This window comes from Somniosus microcephalus, chromosome 28 (genome assembly GCF_052327205.1).
Source record: "Somniosus microcephalus isolate GS21.2 chromosome 28, FLI_Smic_1.0, whole genome shotgun sequence".
NCBI lineage: Eukaryota > Metazoa > Chordata > Chondrichthyes > Squaliformes > Somniosidae > Somniosus > Somniosus microcephalus.
This window is the reverse complement of record NC_141014.1, coordinates 11,969,110-11,992,439: the sequence shown is the minus strand read 5'-3', so window position 1 is coordinate 11,992,439 and position 23,330 is coordinate 11,969,110. Positions and strand designations below refer to the sequence as shown.

General features: G+C 46.4%; 3 non-coding genes across 3 annotated transcripts; all 3 read left to right on the top strand.

Moving 5' to 3' along the window:
- Positions 1-1,181: 1,181 nt before the first annotated feature.
- trnar-ccu (transfer RNA arginine (anticodon CCU)) lies at positions 1,182-1,254 on the top strand. The gene has a single exon. It is a non-coding gene; the product is annotated as a tRNA-Arg (tRNA).
- A 12,668-nt stretch (positions 1,255-13,922) lies between these two features.
- trnar-ccu (transfer RNA arginine (anticodon CCU)) lies at positions 13,923-13,995 on the top strand. The gene has a single exon. It is a non-coding gene; the product is annotated as a tRNA-Arg (tRNA).
- A 5,349-nt stretch (positions 13,996-19,344) lies between these two features.
- trnar-ucu (transfer RNA arginine (anticodon UCU)) lies at positions 19,345-19,417 on the top strand. Its single transcript has one exon. It is a non-coding gene; the product is annotated as a tRNA-Arg (tRNA).
- The last annotated feature ends 3,913 nt before the right edge of the window (positions 19,418-23,330 follow it).

The window sequence follows — 23,330 nt, the reverse complement described above, 5'->3', positions numbered from 1 at the left end:
ACAATCCCTACCGTCACTTCCCTCAAGACCCTAGGATGTAAGCCATCAGGTCCAGGTGATTTATCCGCCTTGAGTCCCATTATTTTACCGAGTACCACTTCCTTAGTGATTTTGATCGTGTTTAGCTCCTCCCCCCCATAGTCCCCTGTTTGTCCAGTGTTGGGATATTCTTAGTGTCCTCTACTGTAAAGACTGATACAAAATACTCATTCAGTATTTTTGCCATCTCCATATTTCCCACCATTAATTTCCCGGTCTCATCCTCTAAGGGACCAACATTTACTTTAGCCACCCTTTTTCTTTTTATATAACTATAAAAACTCTTACTATCTGTTTTTATATTTTTTGCTAATTTACTTTCATAATCTATCTTCCCTTTCTTAATCAATCTTTTGTTATTTTTTGCTGTCTTTTAAAGTTTTCCCAATCCTCTATCCTCCCACTAGATTTGGCTAGCTTATATGCCCTTGTTTTTAGTCGAATACTATCCTTAATTTCTTTACTTAGCCACGGATGGCTGTCTTTTCTTTTACACCCTTTTTCTGACTGGATTGCTCTAAAGAGAGACGGCAAGGACTGGATGGGCTGAATGGCCACCATCTGTGCCGTTATGACTCGATGACTCTACAACTCCATTCATGAAGCCCAGGATCCTGTAAGCTTTTTTAACTGCTTTCTCAAGCTGCCCTGCCACCTTCAATGATTTGTGTACATACACCCCTTGTTCTGTCTGTTCATGCACCCCCTTTAGGATTGTACCCTTTAGTTTATATTTCCTCTCTTCATTCCTTCTACCAAAATGTATCAGTTTTCTGCGTTAAATTTCATTTGTCATGTGTCCGCCCATTCCACCAGCCTGTCTATGTCTTCTTGAAGTCTATCACTATCCTCCTCACTGTTCACTGCACTTCCAAGTTTTGTGTCATCTGCCAAGTTTGAAATTGTGTCCTGTACAAACTTTACTCTGGCTGTGCAGTTTGGGTTTCATTGATTACCTACCGTAGTGTTCGGGCCACATGGGAAGAATGGGGTGAATCGATTCATTAGCCACCCAACAATGTGCATTTTAAATCCTAATCAAAGATTTTCTGTCTGCGGTGAGAATAATTTGCCCTGTAAATAATTATTTGGCGGTCACAAACTGACCCTTAAGTCTCATGATTTTCACTGCTTTGTATACAGCCCCAGTGGCCTAATGGATAAGGCACTGGCCTCCTAAGCCAGGGATTGTGGGTTCGAGTCCCATCTGGGGTGATGTACTTTTAAGATTGACACCAAGGTATTGCCGTCAAGGCCCAGAATGTCAATGCAACCATCCAGAATAAACTCGTAGATGGTCAGGGCAGTGCTCGCAAGATGATAGACATTCTGAAGGGATTTGGGAGGGCAGAGTAACTGAGAGGTACGCTGGAGGTGTTAATGTGGAGAAGTGTTGTGTGGCAGAAAGCACTGGTGAAGTTGAAGGCCACCATAAGATCCAGAAATGGACGTCGGCCCAGGATAGTGAATTTCTGGTCAGGACCCGGACAGCAGCAAAATAAACCAGTGGGACAGTCACAGACACAGCAGCGATGGGGGATGGGCTGCAAACTGGACAAAGTTACCTTCAAACTGCAGCAACTGAATAGAAGATCAGAGTCATTGCAGTGGAGCAGTGTAGTATTGATGGCAGAGAAGGCCAGGAATTGGGAATCAAATTTGTGCAAAGTTCCAGGGCTCACTGATGAAAGCAAAGACCAGGCCGGGTCGGGGAATGGACAGTGGGCACGGTATCTCCCTAAACATCTCCACCTCGCTACCTCTCTCTCCTCCTTTAAATGTTCCTCCAAACCTACCTCTTTGACCAAGGTTTAGTGCACCTGACCTAATCTCTCCTTATGTGGCTCGCTGTCAAATTTTGTTTGATAATGGCTCCTGTGAAGCACCTTGGGATATTTTACTAGGTTAAAGGTGCTATATAAATGCAAGTTGTTGTTGTAGAGGGCTCTGGTATGGCGCGAGCAGTGACAGAAAAGATGGGTGAAAATAGCTCCTATCTGTGCTTAACTTTCGAAGACTCTGAAACTGTGAGGCAGATGTCACATTTCGGAGCGGTCAATTGTCCTCAGGCGGGTTCCATTGTGTATTCAGCCTCAGTGGCCTAATGGATAAGGCACTGGCCTCCTAAGCCAGGGATTGTGTGTTTAAGTCCCATCTGGGGTGATATATTTTTGGGAAGAAGTGGATCGATTAAATTGGGAACCGAAGGTTATGAAAATTAAGAAGATTTTGGGAAGATGGGAAAGAAGGTGGTTGAAAGTGCAAGGAAGAGCGACAGTGGTGTCTGCTCTCCTGCTGTCTAAGCTATGGTACTTATTGACGGTGGAGGATATTCCTGAGTGGGCAGAAAAGTCCATCCGAGAGGCTTGTGTGAGGTTTTTATGGGAAGGGAAACCAGCCTTGGTGGCCTACAATACCATCATTGGACGGAGAAATCAGGGAGGACTCAACTTCCCAGATATTGATTTGAAGAAAAAATCCTTTAGAATCAAATGGGTGAAGAGATTTCTTCAGAAGTCAAATTCAAGTTTTTGGAAGAGTTGTTTTGAGCATTTTTTAAAACAAAGTGGGATAGGAGGGCAGGGGATATTGTATATGGAATACAATAATATGTTTTTGAAATCGATTAAGCTCCTCCCTAGATTTTATAAGGGGGCGGTAGAGACTTGGGCTCAATTTTTAAAAAGTGTGCGGTTTATGCCTAAGGGGGCTGAGGAATTTTTAGAGCAGCCCTTATTTTTGAACAGGTGGGTCAACATCGAAGGAGAGGTTTTATTTAATCAAGCTTTTATAAAAGCTGGGATTATATCGGTGAAAGATGTATTATACGAGGTGATTCCAGGTTGGTTGCCGGAAGCGATTGTGAGGGACATGGTGTGGGAGGAGGATCAGGAGGTAGAAGGAAAAGCAATAGGAATCATGTATGAGAAGATTGTGAGGGCAATGCCACAGGATTGGATGGAAGAAATAAATGCGGAAATCTCCAAAGGAAGTAAAATGCGTCCTGCTTTTCCAAGCTTCGTACTGGAGAAAGGAGGAGAGTTAGTCCAATTTGACAACTGTAATACTCGAGATTTCTATGAGGTATTTAGAGAATGGAGATTCAAGACACCTGCTGGTCAGGAGTTTTGGCAGAGTATATACCCACTGCTGGACTTTAACAGGATTTGGAAAGGAGTGTGGGCGAATTTTAAATGCCCAGAATGGATTGAGCTGGATTTCAAATTGGCTCACAACCGGATTTTTACCATGACGGTCTTGTGCAAGATTGGACGTGTGGAGGCGGCAACTTGCCCAATGTGTGGGACACAGGATGAGACTCTGTCCCATTTACTGGTGTTATGTCCGCAGTTAAATGACTTTAAGTACTATGTTCGACAGTTGTGTGAAGCTTTTTTGCTGGGTGGGGACTGAATGGCAAGAAGGGGAATCCCGTGGGACTCAATTTTGAGATGGGGATTGCAGGAGAGTCTGCCCGAGTCTAGCGGAACGGCAATTAATTTAATGTTCAGTTTGGCTAGATTCGTGATTGTGCAAAGAAGGAATGCTCTGTTTTGTAAGGGGCGGAGAATCAATCTAAAAGAGTATTTTAAATATAAGCTAAAAGACCATTATAAGGCTCTGTGGATGTTTTATTCAGAAAGGAATTTAAGGACAGTATTTTACAACCAATTTTTAAAGCACAATCGATTAATATATGTTGCAGGTGACAAATTAAACTTCAGGTTTTGATGTTAAAATGTGGTGGCGGAATGGCGGTGTAGGGTGGTGGAATTGATTTGTATCATACGATGTAATGATCACGATGTTGCAAATGTTCTTAATGTTCAGTAAAGTATATTAATTTAAAAAAAATTAAAAAAAATGGATAAGGCACTGGCTTTCTAAGCCAGGGATTGTGGGTTCAAGTCCCATCTGGGGTGATGTGTTTTTAATGATTGACACAACGGCAGTTTAGGCGGGGCAAGTGGTGGAAGGTGCTGCCAGGCGGGGAGGCTGCATTAAGGAGGATTGTGTTATCACCTGTAGCCAAGATTCCATCAAGGCCGTAAGGTCAATGCAATCATCCACAATAAGGAGGGAGAGAGAAGACAGGCCAGTTAGCCTGACATCAGTCATCGGGAAAATGTTGGAATCCATTATTGAGGAAGTGGTAACAATGCAATTAGAAAATCATATGATTAGGTTTTTGTGAAAGGGAAATTGTGTTTAACAAATTTATTGGAGTATTTGGAGGATGTAACTAGCAGGGTAGATAAATGGGAATCAGTGGATGTTGTATATTTGGATTTCCAAAAGGCATTCAATAAGGTGCCACGTAAAAGGTTTTATTTTTATTTGTTCCTGGGACGTGGGCGTCGCTGGCAAGGCCAGTGTAAAGTCTGTGGGTTGTGCAGTTAATAAATACACAGACTCCAGAAGTAACAAACAAACAGGTCTTTACTATTCGAAGGTCCGGGCGAATCTGCCCCAGCAATCATGCCACAACACTTATATACTGGTGTGGTCACTATCGGTATTACAGTATACAGAAGCCAAACAAATAGTGCCACCCGAAAGTAGTCCTCTTAAAGGTGAACGGTTACATTCAGTAGTTCCCTTAAAGGTAGACGGGTACATACACTACAATCCTCCCTTTTTAGCTTATTACTTACTAAGTCCATAGTGAACATACATTCTAACATATATACAGGTTTATGTAAGACAGTTCATAGATTCAGTCTTTCCGGGGGTTTCCGGATTCTGTCAGGATAACGCCGCAGTGGTGTCGTCATTTCAGGCGGGCTAGGAGGTGCTTCTGGCAAGGTCGATTCGGCTTGAAAAGCCGTGTCAGGTTCAGCAGACTCCAGTATCACTAGATCGGAAGTAGGTGTTCTGGGTATCTCAGTTTCAACATCACCCGGATAAGGTGGTGAAGTCGGTGGCCTATTTGTGGCGGACCCTATGATTTGGTCAACATGGCGCCTTATTATATTGTCTCCAATGTCCACGGTGTACATCAATGGCCCCAGCCTTTTCCCAATAGTTCCAGGCTGCCATTTCTCAGTACGGTAGTCCCGGGCCAAAACTCGTTGACCGATCTGGAAAGATCTAGTGACCCTGTCGTTCGTGCCCTGGAATTGCCGGTTCTCTACGTCTCTTCTGACGTTTGGTTTTAGTAAATCCAGCCGGCATCTTAGGCGTCTATTACAGAACATCATTGCGGGAGTTTGATTTGTGACCGCATGTGTCGCATTTCGGTATGCCAACAAAAAGCTATCCACCTTATGTTGCAGACTTATATTTTCATTACTCATGGCCTTTACGGCCTTCTTGAAGGTCTGGACAAACCTTTCAGCCAATCCATTTGAGGCGGGATGGTATGGGGCTGACGTGTAATGTTTAACCCCATTGCTCTTTAAGAATTTCTTGAATTCTTCGGACACAAATTGTGGTCCATTATCAGAACAGATCTGTTCCGGCAGGCCATTCCGAGCAAACATAGTCCTTAACACTGCGATGGTTTTTTCCGTGGTGGTGGTGGTCATCTTAATTACTTCCGGCCACTTGGAGTGGGCATCCACCGCTATTAGAAACATCGAGTCCATAAATGGACCAGCAAAGTCGATGTGTACTCTTTGCCAAGGCGATGAGGGCCACTCCCATGGATGCAGAGGAGCCTGGGGTGGCGCGTTCTGAACCCTCTGACATCCTAGGCAGTTCTTCGTGATCTCCTCTATGTCTCTATCAATGCCTGGCCACCACACAAACGCTCTTGCTAGATTTTTCATCTTTACTCCCCCCAGATGTCCTTCGTGCAGCTCCTTTGGCACCTTCTTTTGGAGTTTGGGTGGAATCACCACTCTAGATCCACACATCAGGGTTCCTCGACACACTGACAGTTGTTCTTTCCTCTGTGCAAATGCTTGCAGTGTTGGTTCGCTCTGTGCTGGCCATCCCTCCACCGTTACATCATAGACTCGTGAAAGAGTCGGGTCATTCCTTGTCTCATTCTCAATCATTGAGTTTGTTATCGGTAGACACTCCACTATGGATGAGTGGAACAACTCTACTGGGTCCACTATACTCGCTTCTTCTACCATCGGCAATGGCAAGCGTGACAACCCATCAGCATTTCCATGCTGTTTAGACCTTTTGTACTCAATTTCGTATTGGTGTGCCCCAAGTAACACGGACCACCTTTGTAACCTTTGTGCTGTCATGGTGGAAACGGCCTTATTTGGGTTGAATATGGACACCAACGGCTGGTGGTCTGTCAGCAATGTGAACTTTTTACATTGTAGCTAATGGTTGAATTTCTTCACGCCCCACACAAGACTGAGGGCCTCCCTATCTATTTGGGCGTAATTTCGCTCCGCGGGTGTCAATGATCGGGACGCGAAAGCCACTGGCCTTTCCGAGCCATTTGGTAGCCTATGCGAGAGTACTGCCCCAATTCCGTACGGGGAAGCATCGCAAGCTAGACGAAGGGGTAATGCTGGGTTGAAATGAGCCAACACTTCTTCAGAGGTAATCAACTCCTTGCTTCTGCGAAAAGCCTTTTTGCATTCCTCACTCCACTTCCATGGTGTTTCTTTCCGCAACAGGTCATTCAGCGGATGCAGTACCGTGGATAAATTTGGCAGAAACTTGTGATAGTAATTAATCAACCCCAAGAATGATCTTAACTGTGATACGTTTCCTGGGGCGGGGGCCTTCACAACCACTTCTATCTTTTCGGGTGACTTATGCAGTCCCTCTCGGTCAATGACATGACCGCAGTATGAGATCCGTTTTTGGAAGAACTCACACTTCTTGCGATTAACCCGAAGGCCATACTCCTTCAACCTGGTGAATACCAGTTTCAAATTCGTGAGGTGTTCTTCCTCATCTTTTCCCGTGATTAAAATGTCATCTAAGTAGCACTGCGTGCTTGGAATTCCTTGTAACACCTGTTCCATGGCCCTCTGCCAAATTGCTGGCGCCGAAGCTACCCCAAAGACCAGTCTATTGTAGCAATACAAGCCTCTGTGAGTGTTGATGGTGAGGTACTGGCGTGACTCTTCCTCGACCTCCATCTGTAGATATGCTTGAGCCAGATCTATTTTCGTGAAATGTTTCCCTCCAGCCAACGAAGCAAAGATATCTTCAATCCGCGGAAGCGGGTATTGTACCGCGTGAAGCACCGGATTCACAGTAATCTTGAAATCTCCGCAGATACGGACCTTCCCCGGTCCCCCAGGCTTATTACTCGGTGAGGACTTCATGACGGGAACAATGGGTGTGGCCCACTCACTCCAGTCCACTTTTGACAGAACCCCTGATCGTTCAAGTTCTTCCAGTTCTGCCTCCACAGCTGGTCGTATTGCGTAAGGAACTGATCTGGCCTTAAAAAACTTTGGGCTTGCATTTTCTGCAATCTTAACCTTTGCTTTAATACCTCGCAGCGTTCCCAGTCCTTGCTGGAATACCTCCTTAGCTTCGTCCAATATTCTGGACAACCGTTCAGGTTTGACATCCTCTTTTTCGGAATCCACCGTCATGGTGTTTAGGGACTGCCAGTCCAATTTTATTTTTCGGATCCACTCCCGTCCCAGAAGTGGTGGTCCTCCCTCAGGCAATACATACAGGTCCAACCGGTGATGATCTTTATCCTTGTATCTCACCTTGACTTCTATCATTCCGATGGGGAATACTTTGTGCCCCGTGTATGTCTGTAGTACTAGTTCCGTATCCCGTAGTGGAATATGCTTGAAAAATTTCTTATAGTCATGCTTATTCATGACCGTCAACGCCGATCCGGTGTCCACTTCCATTTTTACTTGGACCTTTGCAATCTGTAGCGTTATCCAGATAGTTTGTCGGTCAGCTTCATTGCTCACGTTGTGAATTCTCAGACTGTCCAGTCCTTTGCATTTGGAGTGTGAGACCGACTTCTGTTCCCTCAGACTCTTCTTAGTCACCTCTTGTACCTTTCCGTACCATTTTTGTGGTGACTTCTTATTGTTGTACGTTGCTCCTGACTGGCATACCTTAGCTATGTGCCCGATCTTGCCACATTTCCTGCATTCTTGGTTTTTACCCCAGCATTGATTCTGGTCGTGTGTTGTCTTCCCACAACGGTAGCATTTTGTTGTGCTCGAAGTAATTTGGTCCACCCCTAGTGCCGCCGCCTTTAGCTGCATTTCCGCTGTTCCTTTCGCTGCGGCTTCATGCGATGCAGCTATGAGGACAGCCCTGTCCAGTGTGAGGTCATTTTCTTCCAGTAGTCGCTTCTGCGTTCCTTCTTTGGACAAGCCGCATACGAACTTGTCACGCAGTGCCTCTGTCAGGTTCCCTCCAAACTGGCAGTATTTCGCTATCCTACGCAGTTCGACCAAGTATTCCGCATTGCTTTCGTCTTTCCTCTGCGTTCTTGCGTAGAATTTGAATCGTTCAGCCAGCATCAACGGTGTGGGGTTCAAGTGATCCTTCAGCGCTGCTACAATATCATCGAAAGTCTGATCTGCCAGTTTAGCTGGTGAGAGAAGATTCTTCAACACCCCGAATGTTTTCGCACCCATCATGTTAAGTAAGGTTAAAGCTTTTTCCTCCTTAGCTATTTTGTTAGCCTTACAATGTATCTCAATACGTTCTACGTACGTGGCCCAGTTTTCTATCTCCGTATTGAACTCGTTGATGTCCGCCCGCTTAGGCATCTTTCTTTCCTTGGGTACAACACAAGTATTTCTTCAAGTATTCTTATTTATTTGTTTATTTCTAAGATGGCGGTTTTCCCGTGAAAATGGCGGTTTCCCGCTCTTTCCTTCTCGCCCCGCCCACTTCAATCGTCTTCCCCGCCTAATGGCGGCTTCCCGCGTTTCTTCCCTGGTGGAAGGGGTACGCTTTCCCCACAGCGGACAGGTTCAGCCGCTGGGCTGCCTTCCGCACAGCTCCCCTTACTCGGCTCTGTCTTTTCCTCCCGCCCGCACGGCTCTACCGGCGCTGGGTACACCCCGTTAACGGAGGACAGTTCAGCCGCTGGACTGGCTCTCGCGCAGTCTCTCACCCCGTTTTCGGCTGTGTCTCTCTCCCACTCCCGCACGTTCGGTTTTGCCGGCTCTGAGTACCCTGTTGGTGGAGAACAGCTCAGCCGCTGGACTGGCTCCTCACAGTCTCTCGCTCCGCACCCGGCTCTCACCCGCACGGTTCCCGTTCGCCTCCCCAGCCCTCTCGCAGACCGGCTTTTCCCTCCCCGGCTGCGGCTGGGTTTCTCTTCCCGCGCCTACTCGCAGGCTCAGCGCTTCGTGGCTGCGGTCGCTGCCCGGAGTTTTCCCGCCGATCGCGGTCCGGCTGTCACCCGACGCCGTTGGACCCGACTTTTGGCCGGCACAGCTCCCCCTCGAACGAGGTCGAGTGCTCTGCCCTTATCCTCCGGATACTTCTACACCTTCCCCTACTCACAGTTTCGTCGGCCGCCTTGTTTCTTGCTGGTCGGCTCACTCCGCACCGTGGCAGAAGGGTAGTCAGTGCCTGTTGCTGATACAGCTTTTGTTGTTAGTGTTCCTGCTTTCTGTTGTTGCAGCCTCGTGTTTTCTTTTGGTAGCACGACGAGGGCGGTTGTCTCTCTTCGACGCTCTTCGTTGCTTTTGGTAGTCTTGCCGCAGGGTACGATCGAACTCGTCGCCACTGTAAAGTCTGTGGGTTGTGCAGTTAATAAATACACAGACTCCAGAAGTAACAAACAAACAGGTCTTTACTATTCGAAGGTCCGGGCGAATCTGCCCCAGCAATCATGCCACAACACTTATATACTTGTGTGGTCACTATCGGTATTACAGTATACAGAAGCCAAACAAATAGTGCCACCCGAAAGTAGTCCTCTTAAAGGTGAACGGTTACATTCAATAGTTCCCTTAAAGGTAGACGGGTACATACACTACAGCCAGCATTTATTGCCCATCCCTAATTGCCCTTGAGAAGGTGGTGGTGAGCTGCTGCCCTGAGGAACTCCTGCAGCGATGTCCTGGGGCTGAGGTGATTGACCTCCAACAACCACAACGCTACGCAAGATAAGGTATCCTGGGGTTGGGGGTAATATATTAGCATTGATAGAGGAGTGGCTAACAGACAGAAAACAGCGGGTAGGGATAAACGGGTCATTTTCCGGTTGGCAGGCTGTAACTAGTGGGGTGCTTGGGCCTCAGCTATTTACAATCTATATTAATGACTTAGATGAAGGGACCGAGGACAATGTATCCAGATTTGCTGACGATACAAAGCTAGGTGGAAAAGTAAGCTGTGAGGAGGACACAAAGAGCCTGCAAAGGGATCTAGACAGATTAAGTGAGTGGGCAATAAGGCGGGAGATAGAGAATAATGTGAGGAAAGGTGAGGTTATTCACTTTGTTCGGAAGAATAGAAAAACAGAATATTTTTTAAATGGTGAGAAACTATTAAATGTTGGTGTTCAGAGAGATTTAGGTGTCCTCGTACAGGAAACACAGAGAGTTAGCATGCAGGTACAGCAAGCAATTAGGAAGGCAAATGGCATGTTGGCCTTTATTGCAAGGGTGTTGGAGCTCAAGAGTAAGGAAGTCTTACTACAATTGTACAGGGCTTTGGTGAGACCACACCTGGAGTACTGGGCACAGTTCTGGTCTCCTTATCAGAGAAAGGACATACATGCCTTATGATGCAGTGCAATGAAGATTCACTCGATTGATTCCTGGGATGAGAGGACTGTCCTATAATGAGAGATTGTGTAGAATGGGCCTATACTCCCTGGAGTTCAGAAGAATGAAACACATAAGATTCAGAGTGGGATTGACAGGGTCGATGCTGAGAGGTTGTTTCCCCTGGGTTGAGAGTCTAGAACTAAGGGTCACAGTCTCAGGATAAGGGGTCGTGCATTTAAGACTGAGATGAGGAGGAATTTCTTCACTCAGAGGGTTGTGAATCTTTGGAATTCTCCACCCCAAAGGGCTGTGGATGCTGAGTCGTGGAGTATATTCAAGGCTGCGATAGATAGATATTTGTACTCTAGGGGGAACAAGGGATATGGGGTCGGGCGGGAAAGTGGAGTTGAGGTCGAAGATCAGCCATGATCTTATTGAATGGCGGAGCAGGCTCGAAGGGCTGTATGGTCGACTCCTGCTCCTACTTCTTATGTTCTTATGGCGATGGACATTGAAGTCCACCTGATGGCATGAGAGTTCATGGGGTCAGGAGTCAGCGTTTAGGACTCCCAGGGCCACTCCCTCCTGTCTGTGCACCACTGGGCCGCCACCTCTGCTGGGTCTGTCCTGCTTGTGGGACGGGACATACACAGGGATGGTGATGGAGGAGTCTGGGACCTTGGCTGATAGGTATGATCCTGTGTGGTTGCATTCTAGCCCAAGCTACAAGTTTAAAGTTACCTGGGCCCACTGACCACCCACCTCTTTGTTTACGTCAGTCAGCCCTGGAAATTTCCACGGTAATACCTCCATAAACCCTCTTGGTCACTCGGCCCTCCCAAATCCCTACTCCAGCTTCCTCGAATTGTCAATACACTTGTCCACAAGGCCCTTACCACCCTTGAGCTTATTGCGGATGGTTGCATTGACATCACAGCCTTGACGGAAACTTGGCTCACAAGTTACAATTAATGCAGCCTCCCCGCCTGGCTGTACTTTCCACCACTTGCCCCGTCTAATCCGCCATAGTGTCAATCATTAAAAACGCATCACCCCAGATGAGACTCAAACACATAATCCCTGACTTAGGAGGTCAGTGCCTTATCCATTAGGCCACTGGGGCTGAATACTAACAGCACCCCACCTGAGGACAATTGACCGCTCTGAAATTCCCCACATTTCCCAAATCCTGGAAAGTTAAGCACTGAGGGAAGCTATTTTCACCCATCATATCTGCCGCTGCTCACGTGCCGTGCCAGAGCCATCTGCAGCAACAACTTGCATTTTATAGCGTCTGTAAAGTAGTAAAACGTCCCAAGGGGTTCACAGGAGCGATTATCAAAGAGAATTTGACACCGAGCCACATAAATAGATACTAGGACAGGTGACCCAAAGCTTATCATAGAATGGTTACAGCACAGAAGGAGGCCATTCGGCCCGTCGAGCCCGTGCCGGCTCTCTGCAATACCACTTCAGCTAGTCCCACTGTCTCTGCCCCTTCCCCGTAGCCCTGCAAATGTTTTTCCTGCAGGTACTTATCCAATTCCCCTTTGAAAGCCGTGATTGAATCTGCCTCCACCAGCCTTCCAGGCAGTGCATTCCAGATCCTAACCACTCGCTGAGTAAAAAAGTTATTCCACACGTCGCCTTTGGTTGTTCCACCAATCATCTTAAATCTGTGTCCTCTGGTTCTTGACCCTTCCACCAATAGGAACAGTTTCTCTCTATCTACTCTGTCCAGACCCCTCATGATTTTGAACACCTCTCTCAAATCTACTCTCAATCCTCTCTGCTCTAAGGAGAACAACCCCAGCTTCTCCAGTCTATCCACGTAACTAAAGTCCCTCTTCCCTGGAATCATTCTCGTAAATCTTTTCTGCACTCTCTCTAAGGCCTTCACATCCTTCCTAAAGTGCGGTGCTCATAATTGGACACAATACTCCAGTTGGGGTCGAACCAGTGTTTTATACAGGTTCTTCATAATTTCCACGATTTTCTACTCTATACCTCGATGGCAGGACATATTGAGAGAGTGGTTAACAAAGCATATGGGATCTTGGGCTTCATAAATAGAGGCTTTAGGTTTTGAGTACAAAAGTAGAGAAGTTATGCTGAACCTTTATAAAGCGCTGGTTGGGCCACAACTGGAGTATTGCATCCAGTTCTGGTCACCACAATTTAGGAAGGATGTGAAGGCCCTTGAGAGAGTGCAGAGGAGATTTACCAGAATGGTTCCGTGGATGGGGGATCTTAGCTATAAGGACAGGTTGGAGAAGCTGGATTTATTTTCATTGGAGCAAAGGAGGTTGAGGGGTGATTTGATAGAGGTGTACAAGATTATGACGGGTTTGGATAGGCTAGACGGGGAAAGGCTCTTCCCACTAGTTGATGGCACAAGGACCAGGGGACACAGATTGAAGGAATTGGGCAAGAGATACAGGGGGGATGTGAGAAAAACTTTTTTACACAGTGAATGGTGATGACCTGGAACTCGCTGCCGACGGAAGTGGTGGAAGTGGAGACACTCAATGTTTTCAAGGGGAGACTGGATAGGCACTTGAGGGAAATAAACTTGCAGGGCTATGGGAATAAAGCGGGGGAATGGGACTGACTGGATTGCTTTAAAGAGAGCCGGCACGGACTGGATGGGCTGAATGGCCTCCCTCTGTGCCGTTATGACTCGATGACTCGACAACTCTATTCATGAAGCCCAGGATCCCGTAAGCTTTTTTAACTGCTTTCTCAACCTGCCCTGCCACCTTCAATGATTTGTGTACATCCACCCCTAGTTCTGTCTGTTCATGCACCCCCTTTAGAATTGTACCCTTTAGTTTATATTTCCTCTCTTCATTCCTTCTAGCAAAATGTATCAGTTTTCTGCGTTAACTTTCATTTGTCACATGTCTGCCCATTCCACCAGCCTGTCTATGTCCTCTTGAAGTCTATCACTATCCTCCTCACTGTTCACTGCACTTCCAAGTTTTGTGTCATCTGCAAAGTTTGAAATTGTGTCCTGTACAAACTTTACTCTGGCTGTGCAGTTTGGGTTTGACTGATTACCTACCGTCGTATTCGGGCCACATGGGAAGAATGGGGTGAATCGATTCATTAGCCACACAACAATGTGCATTTTAAATCCTAATCAAAGATTTTCTGTCTGCGGTGAGAATAATTTTCCCTGTAAGTAATGATTTGGCGGTCACAAACTGACCCTTAAGTCTCATGATTTTCATTGCATTGCATACAGCCCCAGTGGCCTAATGGATAAGGCACTGGCCTCCTAAGCCAGGGATTGTGGGTTCGAGTCCCATCTGGGGTGATATGTTTTTAAGATTGGCACTATGGTATAGCCGTCAAGGCCCAGAATGTCAATGCAACCATCCAGAATAAACTCCGAGATGGTCAGGGCAGTGTTCGCAAGTTGATAAATATTCTGAAGAGATTTGGGAGGGCAGAGTAACCGAGAGGTACGCTGGAGGTGTTAATGTGGAGAAGTGTTGTGTGGCAGAAAGCAGTGGTGAAGTTGGAGGCCACCATAAGATCCAGAAATGGACGTCGGCCCAGGAGAGTGAATTTCTGGTCAGGACCCAGACAGCAGCAAAATAAACCAGTGGGACAGTCACAGACACAGCAGCGATGGGGGATGGGCTGCAAACTGGACAAAGTTACCTTCAAACTTAAGCAACTGAATCGAAGATCAGAGTCACAGCAGCTGAGTTGTCCAGTGGAGCAGTTTAGTATTGATGGCAGAGAAGGCTAGGAATTGGGAATCAAATTTGAGCAAAGTTCCAGGGCTCACTGCTGAAAACAAAGAGTGGGCAGGGTCGGGGAATGGACAGTGGGCACGGTATCTCCCTAAACATCGCTGCCTCTCTCTCCTCCTTTCAATGTTCCTTAAAACCTACCTCTTTGACCAAGGTTCAGGACTCCTGTCCTAATATCTCCTTATGTGGCTCGGTGTCAAATTTTGTTTGATAATCGCTCCTGTGAAGTACCTTGGGATATTTTACTAGGTTAAAGGTGCTGTATAAATGCAAGTTGTTGTTGTCGGTGGCTCTGGTATGGCGCGAGCAGTGACAGATATGATGGGTGAAAATAGCTCCCATCTCTGCTGAACTTTCGAAGACTCTGAAACTGAGGCAGATGTCACATTTCGGAGCGGTCAATTGCCCTCAGGCGGGTTATCTTCTGTATTCAGCCCCAGTGGCCCAATAGGTAAGGCACTGACTTCCTAAGCCAGGGATTGTGGGTTCGAGTCTTATCTGGGGTGATGTGTTTTTAATGATTGACACAACGGCAGTTTAGGCGGGGCAAGTGGTGGAAGGTGCTGCCAGGCGGGGAGGCTGCATTAAGGAGGATTGTATTATCACCTGTAGCCAAGATTCCAACAAGGCCGTAAGGTCAATGCAATCATCCACAAGAAGGAGGGAGAGAGAAGACAGGCCAGTTAGCCTGACATCAGTCATCGGGAAAATGTTGGAATCCATTATTGAGGAAGTGGTAACAATGCACTTAGAAAATCATATGATTAGGTTTTTGTGAAAGGGAAATTGTGTTTAACAAATTTATTGGAGTATTTTGAGGATGTAACTAGCAGGGTAGATAAATGGGAACCAGTGGATGTTGTATATTTGCATTTCCAAAAGGCATTCAATCAGGTGCAACGTAAAATGTTTTATTTTGATTTCTTCCTGGGATGTGGGCGTCGTTGGCAAGGCCAGCATTTATTACCCATCCCTAATTGCCCTTGAGAAGGTGGTGGTGAGCCGCTGCCCTGAGGAACTCCTGCAGCGATGTCCTGGGGCTGAGGTGATTGACCTCCAACAACCACAACACTGCACAAGATAAGGTATCCTGGGGTTGGGGTAATATATTAGCATGGATAGAGGAGTGGCTAACAGACAGAAAACTGCGGGTAGGGATAAACGGGTCATTTTCCGGTTGGCAGGCTGTAACTAGTGGGGTGCTTGGGCCTCAGCTATTTACAATCTATATTAATGACTTAGATGAAGGGACCGAGGACAATGTATCCAGATTTGCTGACGATACAAAGCTGGGTGGAAAAGTAAGCTGTGAGGAGGACACAAGGAGCCTGCAAAGGGATCTAGACAGATTAAGTGAGTGGGCAATAAGGAGGGAGATAGAGAATAATGTGAGGAAAGGTGAGGTTATTCACTTTGTTAGGAAGAATAGAAAAACAGAATATTTTTTAAATGGTGAGAAACTATTAAATGTTGGTGTTCAGAGAGATTTAGGTGTCCTCGTACAGGAAACACAGAGAGTTAGCATGCAGGTACAGCAAGCAATTAGGAAGGCAAATGGCATGTTGGCCTTTATTGCAAGGGTGTTGGAGCACAAGAGTAAGGAAGTCTTACTACAATTGTACAGGGCTTTGGTGAGACCACACCTGGAGTACTGGGCACAGTTTTAGTCTCCTTACCTAAGGAAGGATATAATTGCCTTAGAGGCGGTGAAACGAAGGTTCACTAGATTGATTCCTGGGATGAGAGGGCTGTCCTATGATGAGAGATTGTGTAGAATGGGCCTATACTCTCTGGAGTTTAGAAGAATGAGAGGTGATCTCACTGAAACATATAAGATTCTGAGTGGGATTGACAGGGTAGATGCTGAGAGGTTGTTTCCCCTGGCTGGAGAGTCTAGAACCAGGGGTCACAATCCCAGGATAAGGGGTCGACCATTTAAGACTGAGATGAGGAGGAATTTCTTTACTCAGAGGGTTGTGAATGTTTGGAATTCTCTGCCCCGAAAGATGCTGAGTCGTGGACTATATTCAAGGCTGCGATAGATACATATTTGGACTCTCGGGGGAACAAGGGATATGGGGTCGGGCGGGAAAGTGGAGTTGAGGTCGAAGATCAGCCATGATCTTATTGAATGGCGGAGCAGGCTCGAAGGGCTGTATGGCCAACTCCTGCTCCTACTTCTTATGTTCTTATGGCGATGGACATTGAAGTCCACCTGATGGTATGAGAGTTCATGGGGTCCGGAGTCAGCGTTGAGGACTCCCAGGGCCACTCCCTCCTGTCTGTGTACCACTGGGCCGCCACCTCTGCTGGGTCTGTCCTGCTTGTGGGACGGGACATACCCAGGGATGGTGATGGAGGAGTCTGGGACCTTGGCTGATAGGTACGATCCTGTGTGGTTGCATTCTAGCCCAAGCTACAAGTTTAAAGTTACCTGGGCCCACTGACCATCCACCTCTTTGTTTACATCAGTCAGCCCTGGAAATTTCCACAGAAATACCTGCAGCAAACTTCTTGGTTACTCGGCCCTCCCAAATTCCTGCTCCCACTTCCTCGAAATGTTGATCCACTTGTCCACAAGGCCTTTACCACCCTTGAGCTTATTGCGGATGATTGCATTGACACCACGGCCTTGACGGAAACTTGGCTCACAAGTTACGATTAATGCAGCCTCCCCGCCTGGCTGTACTTTCCACCACTTGCCCCGTCTAATCCGCCATAGTGTCAATCATTAAAAACACATCACCCCAGATGAGACTCAAACACACAATCCCTGGCTTCGGAGGTCAGTGCCTTATCCATTAGGCCACTGGGGCAGAATACAAACAGCACCCCACCTGAGGACAATTGACCGCTATGAAATTCCTCACATTTCCCTAATCCTGGAAAGTTAAGCATAGAGGGAAGCTATTTTCACCCATCATATCAGCCGCTGCTCACGTGCCGTGCCAGAGCCATCTACAGCAACAACTTGCATTTATATAGCGTCTGTTAAGTAGTAAAACGCCCCAAGGGGCTCACAGGAGCGATTATCAGACAGAATTTGACACCGAGCCACATAAGGAGATACTAGGACAGGTGACCAAAAGGTTATCATAGAATGGTTACAGCACTGAAGGAGGCCATTCGGCCCGTCGAGCCCGTGCCGGCTCTCTGCAATACCACTTCAGCTAGTCCCACTGTCCCTGCCCCTTCCCCGTAGCCCTGCAAATGTTTTTCCTGCAGGTACTTATCCAATTCCCCTTTGAAAGCCGTGATTGAATCTGCCTCCACCAACCTGAGTGAACAAGTTATTCCACACGTCGCCTTTGACTGTTCCGCCAATCATTTTAAATCTGTGTCCTCTGGTTCTCGACCCTTCCACCAATGGGAACAGTTTCTCTCTATCTACTCTGTCCAGACCCCTCATGATTTTGAACACCTCTATCAAATCTCCTCTCAATCTTCTCTGCTCTATGGAAAACAACCCCAGCTTCTCCAGTCTATCGACATAACTAAAGTCCCTCATCCCTGGAATCATTCTCGTAAATCTTTTCTGCACCCTCTCTAAGGCCTTCACATCCTTCCTAAAGTGCGATGCCCAGAATTGGACACAATACTCCAGTTGGGGTCGAACCAGTGTTTTATAAAGGTTCATCATAATTTCCACGATTTTCTACTCTATACCTCGGTGGCAGGACATATTGAGAGAGTGGTTAACAAAGCATACGGGATCTTGGGCTTCATAAATAGAGGTTTTAGGTTTTAAGTACAAAAGTAGAGAAGTTATGCTGAACCTTTATAAAGCGCTGGTTGGACCACAACTGGAGTATTGCATCCAGTTCTGGTCACCACAATTTAGGAAGGATGTGAAGGCCCTTGAGAGGGTGCAGAGGAGATTTACGAGAATGGTTCCGTGGATGGGGGATCTTAGCTATAAGGACAGGTTGGAGAAGCTGGATTTGTTTTCGTTAGAGCAAAGGAGGTTGAGGGGTGATTTGATAGAGGTGTACAAGATTATGACGGGTTTGGATAGGCTAGACGGGGAAAGGCTGTTCCTACTACTTGATGGTACAAGGACTAGGGGGCACACATTTAAGGAATTGGGCAAGAGATACAGGGGGTGTGTGAGAAAAACTTTTTTACACAGTGAATGGTGATGACCTGGAACTTGCTGCCGACGGAAGTGGTGGAAGTGGAGACACTCAATGTTTTCAAGGGGAGGCTGGATAGGCACTTGAGGGAAATAAACTTGCAGGGCTATGGGAATAAAGCGGGGGAATGGGACTGACTGGATTGCTCTAAAGAGAGCCGGCACGGACTGGATGGGCTGAATGGCCTCCCTCTGTGCCGTTATGACTCTATGACTCTACAACTCTATTCATGAAGCCCAGGATCCCGTAAGCTTTTTTAACTGCTTTCTCAACCTGCCCTGCCACCTTCAATGAGTTGTGTACATACACCCCTAGTTTTGTCTGTTTATGCACCCCTTTAGGATTGTACCCTTTCGTATATATTTCCTCTCTTCATTCCTTCTACCAAAATGTATCAGTTTTCTGCGTTACATTTCATTTGTCACATGTCCGCCCATTCCACCAGCCTGTCTATGTCCTCTTGAAGTCGATCACTATCCTCCTCACTGTTCACTGCACTTCCAAGTTTTGTGTCATTTGCAAAGTTTGAAATTGTGTCCTGTACAAACTTTACTCTGGCTGTGCAGTTTGGGTTTGATTGATTACCTACCATAGTATTCGGGCCACATGGGAAGAATGTGGTGAATCGATTCATTAGCCACCCAACAATGTGCATTTTAAATCCTAATCAAAGATTTTCTGTCTGCGGTGAGAATAATTTGCCCTGTAAATAATGATTTGGCGTTCACAAACTGACCCTTAAGTCTCATGATTTTCATTGCTTTATGTATAACCCCAGTGGCCTAATGGATAAGGCACTGGCCTTCTAAGTCAGGGATTGTGGGTTCGAGTCCCATCTGGGGTGATGTATTTTTAAGATTGGTACTATTGTAGTGTCCGTGTGTTGATCGAGACACTGAAGACAGGAGTTGGTTTATCGGTGTTTACTAAGCAAAGTCTGGGGGCGGGGGGTTCTAACGAACATACAGGCTTATATAGCCCGAGTGGCCATTACCAGCATTACAGCACACCTGGGGCTCTCAAAGGCACATACACTACAATTCCTCCCCTTTTAGTTAACCAGTACATCATATTTTAAGTAATTATTAATTACATGTTATAAGAAAAATAATCTACACATTGCTGCAGTTAATCAAATATAAGTCAGTCTCTCAGGAGGCTTCGTGACTCGGTCCGGATAACGCCTCGGTGGTGTAGTAGTTTCTGGTGGTGCAGTAGGTTCTTTTGGCAAGGCTGATTCGGCTTGAATGCCAGTGTCGGGTTCATCGGGTTCCAGTATCACCGGATCGGAGGTAGATATGGGTATCTCTACTTCATCGTTAGACGTATAGAGTTGTGGTGTAGGTTGTCCCTTTTCGGATGAGTCTATGATTTGGTCAGCATGGCGCCTTATTATGCTTTCTCCAATGTCCACGGTATACATCAGTGGTCCTAGTCGTGTGCAGATAGTTCCAGGCTGCCATTTCTCGGTACGGTAGTCCCGGGCTAAAACTTGTTGACCTATCTGGAAGGTTCTAGTTGGCCTTTCATTCATGCCTTGAAACTGCCGGTTCTCCACGTCCCTTCTGATGTTGGGCTTGACCAAATCCAGCCGGCATCTTAGGTTTCTATTGAAGAACATCATGGCGGGAGTTTGGTTGGTAACCATATGTGTTGCATTCCTGTATGCGAATAAGAAGTTATCCACCTTGTGTTGAAGTTTTATGTCTTCATTACCCATGGCCTTTATGGCCTTCTTGAAGGTCTGGACAAACCTTTCAGCCAATCCATTGGTGGCGGGATGGTATGGGGCGGACGTGTAGTGCTTAACCCCATTGTTTTTCAGAATTTCCTGAATTCTTCGGACACAAATTGCGGTCCATTATCAGAACAGATCTGTTCCGGCAGCCCATTCCTGGCAAATATGGTCCTTAATACTGTGATGGTTTTTTCCGTGGTGGTGGAGGACATCTTTATTACCTCCGGCCACTTGGAGTGTGCATCAACCGCGATTAAGAACATTGAGTCCATAAATGGACCAGCAAAGTCGATGTGTACCCTTTGCCAGGGAGATGAGGGCCACTCCCATGGATGTAGAGGGGCTTGTGGTGGAGCGTTTTGGGCCTTCTGGCATCCTAGGCAGCTCTTGGTCATTTCTTCGATGTCTCCATCGATACCTGGCCACCATACAAACGCCCTGGCTAGGTTCTTCATTTTCACTCCACCCAGATGCCCCTCGTGAAGCTCCTTTAGCACTTTATCCTGGAGTTTGGGTGGAATCACCACTCTGGATCCACACATCAAGGTTCCTCGGCACACTGACAGCTGTTCTCTTCTTTGCGAGAATGCTGGCAACAGTGGTTCGCCATGTGCCGGCCATCCCTTCACTGTTAAATCGTAGACCCGTGAGAGAGTCGGGTCATTTCTCGTCTCCCTTTCAATGGCAGAATTTGTTACTGGTAGACATTCCACAATGGTAGAGTGGAACATCTCCACTGGGGCTACTGTAGGTGTCTCTTCTACCGTTGGCAACGGTAGGCGCGATAAACCGTCAGCATTCCCATGCTGTTTTGATCCTTTGTATTCTATGTTGTATTGGTGTGCCCCTAGATAAAGGGACCACCTCTGTAGCCTTTGCGCTGTCATAATGGGAACACCCTTTTTAGGGTTGAATATGGAGATGAGGGGTTGATGATCAGTCAACAAGGTAAATTTTTGTCCGTGTAAGTAATGGTTGAATTTCTTCACTCCCCATATCAGGCTGAGTGCCTCCCTGTCGATTTGGGCATAGTTACGCTCAGCTGAGTTTAATGAGCATGACACAAAAGCTATCGGCCGTTCTGAGCCATCAGGGAATTTATGCGATAATACTGCTCCTATGCCGTAAGGGGATGCATCGCACGCCAGTCTGATTGGCAGTGATGGGTTGTAATGAGCCAAAACTTCTTCGGATGTGATTAAGCCTTTGCATTTATGGAAGGCACGTTTACAGTCTTCGTTCCATTTCCAAATCACTCCTGTTTGTAGCAGTTCATTAAGAGGGTGTAGAAGAGTTGATAAGTTCGGTAAAAATTTATGATAGTAATTTATTAATCCCAGGAACGACCTTAATTGTGAAACATTTTCAGGTGCTGGGGCTTTTATGACCGCTTCAATTTTTTCAGGTGACTTATGCAACCCTTCCTTATTAATTATGTGGCCACAATATGATATTTGATTTTGGAAAAATTCGCACTTGGGGTGATTTGCTCGTAGGCCCCGTTCTCTCAGCCTAGTGAGCACCTGCTCCAAATTGGCAAGGTGCTCGTTGTCGTTTTCTCCTGTTACAAGGATGTCGTCTAGGTAGCATTGAGTACCCGGAATCCCTTGGAGGACTTGCTCCATAGCTCTTTGCCAGATAGCTGGAGCGGATGCTACACCGAAAACCAGTCGATTGTACTGGTATAGACCTTTGTGTGTATTTATCGTGAGATATTTTTTAGAGGCCTCTTCAACCTCCATCTGTAGATATGCCTGTGCCAAGTCAATTTTGGTGAAACGTTTCCCTCCGGATAGTGAGGTGAAAATATCTTCCCTCCTCAGAAGAGGATACTGTACTGTGTGAAGGACCGGGTTTACAGTCACCTTGAAGTCTCCACAGATGCGAATTTTTCTCTGTTCTTCAGATTTATCATTATTCAATGCTTTCTTCATGGCTGGAATGATGGGTGTTGCCCACTTGCTCCAATCTATTTTGGATAATATGCCTGCCTTTTCCAAATTCCCCAGCTCTGCCTCGACTGCTGGACGAATTGCGTATGGCACCGGTCTTGCCTTAAAAAACTTGGGAATTGCTGCATCTTCCACTTTTATTGAGGCGGTGATGCCTTTCAAGGTTCCTAGTTTCTATTGAAACACTTCTTTGGCGTTGGCCAAGGTGTCTTTTAATCGTTTAGGTATGATGTCATCACTGTTTTTTTCCTTACTGGTCACCGTCAGTGCCTGAATGGAGTGCCAGTCTAAACGTATCTTTCTGATCCATTCACGTCCCAACAACGGTGGACCACCATCTTGTAGAATGTATAAATACAACTTTTGTATTTCTTTGCCGTTGTATACAACAGGCACCCTTATTTTTCCTTTGGGGTATACTTTCTGCCCCGTATATGTTTTTAAGATAATGGATGCGTCTTTTAAAGGTATATGCGGAAATAGCCTCTCGTAATCCTGTCGATTTATTACGGTTAGAGCTGATCCTGTATCTAGTTCCATTTTAACTGGGGACCCTGCTATCGTGAGGGTAACCCAAATGGTTTGGTAATCATCTTTGGCAAGTACATTATGTAATTTGAGACAGCTTAGTCTCTTGTTTTCAGAGTCACTATCGCTTTTCTGGTCTTCGGAGCTGCTGTCCGTCATCATTTGTACCTTTCTGTACTTTTCTTTATTGATTTTTTTTTTTCTGTCTGTGGATTTATTTTGTCCAGATCGGCATACCTGTGCAATGTGTCCAACCTTTCCGCATTGCCTGCATGCTTTGTCCTTGAACCAGCAGTCCCTCTGGTTATGGGTGGATCTGCCGCAGCGATAACATCTTTCGAAACCCTGTGTCATTTCATGGGTGCCGAAGTCCTGTGTCTTTTGTTGTATCTCTGCAGCTCCTCTTGCTGCTGCTTCGTATGATACAGCCATACTGAAAGCCTTGTCCAGTGTTAAATCTTTTTCACAAAGCAGCCTTTTTTGTGTTCCTTCACTTAAGAGACCGCAGACGAATTTGTCTCGAAGATAATCTGCTAGTC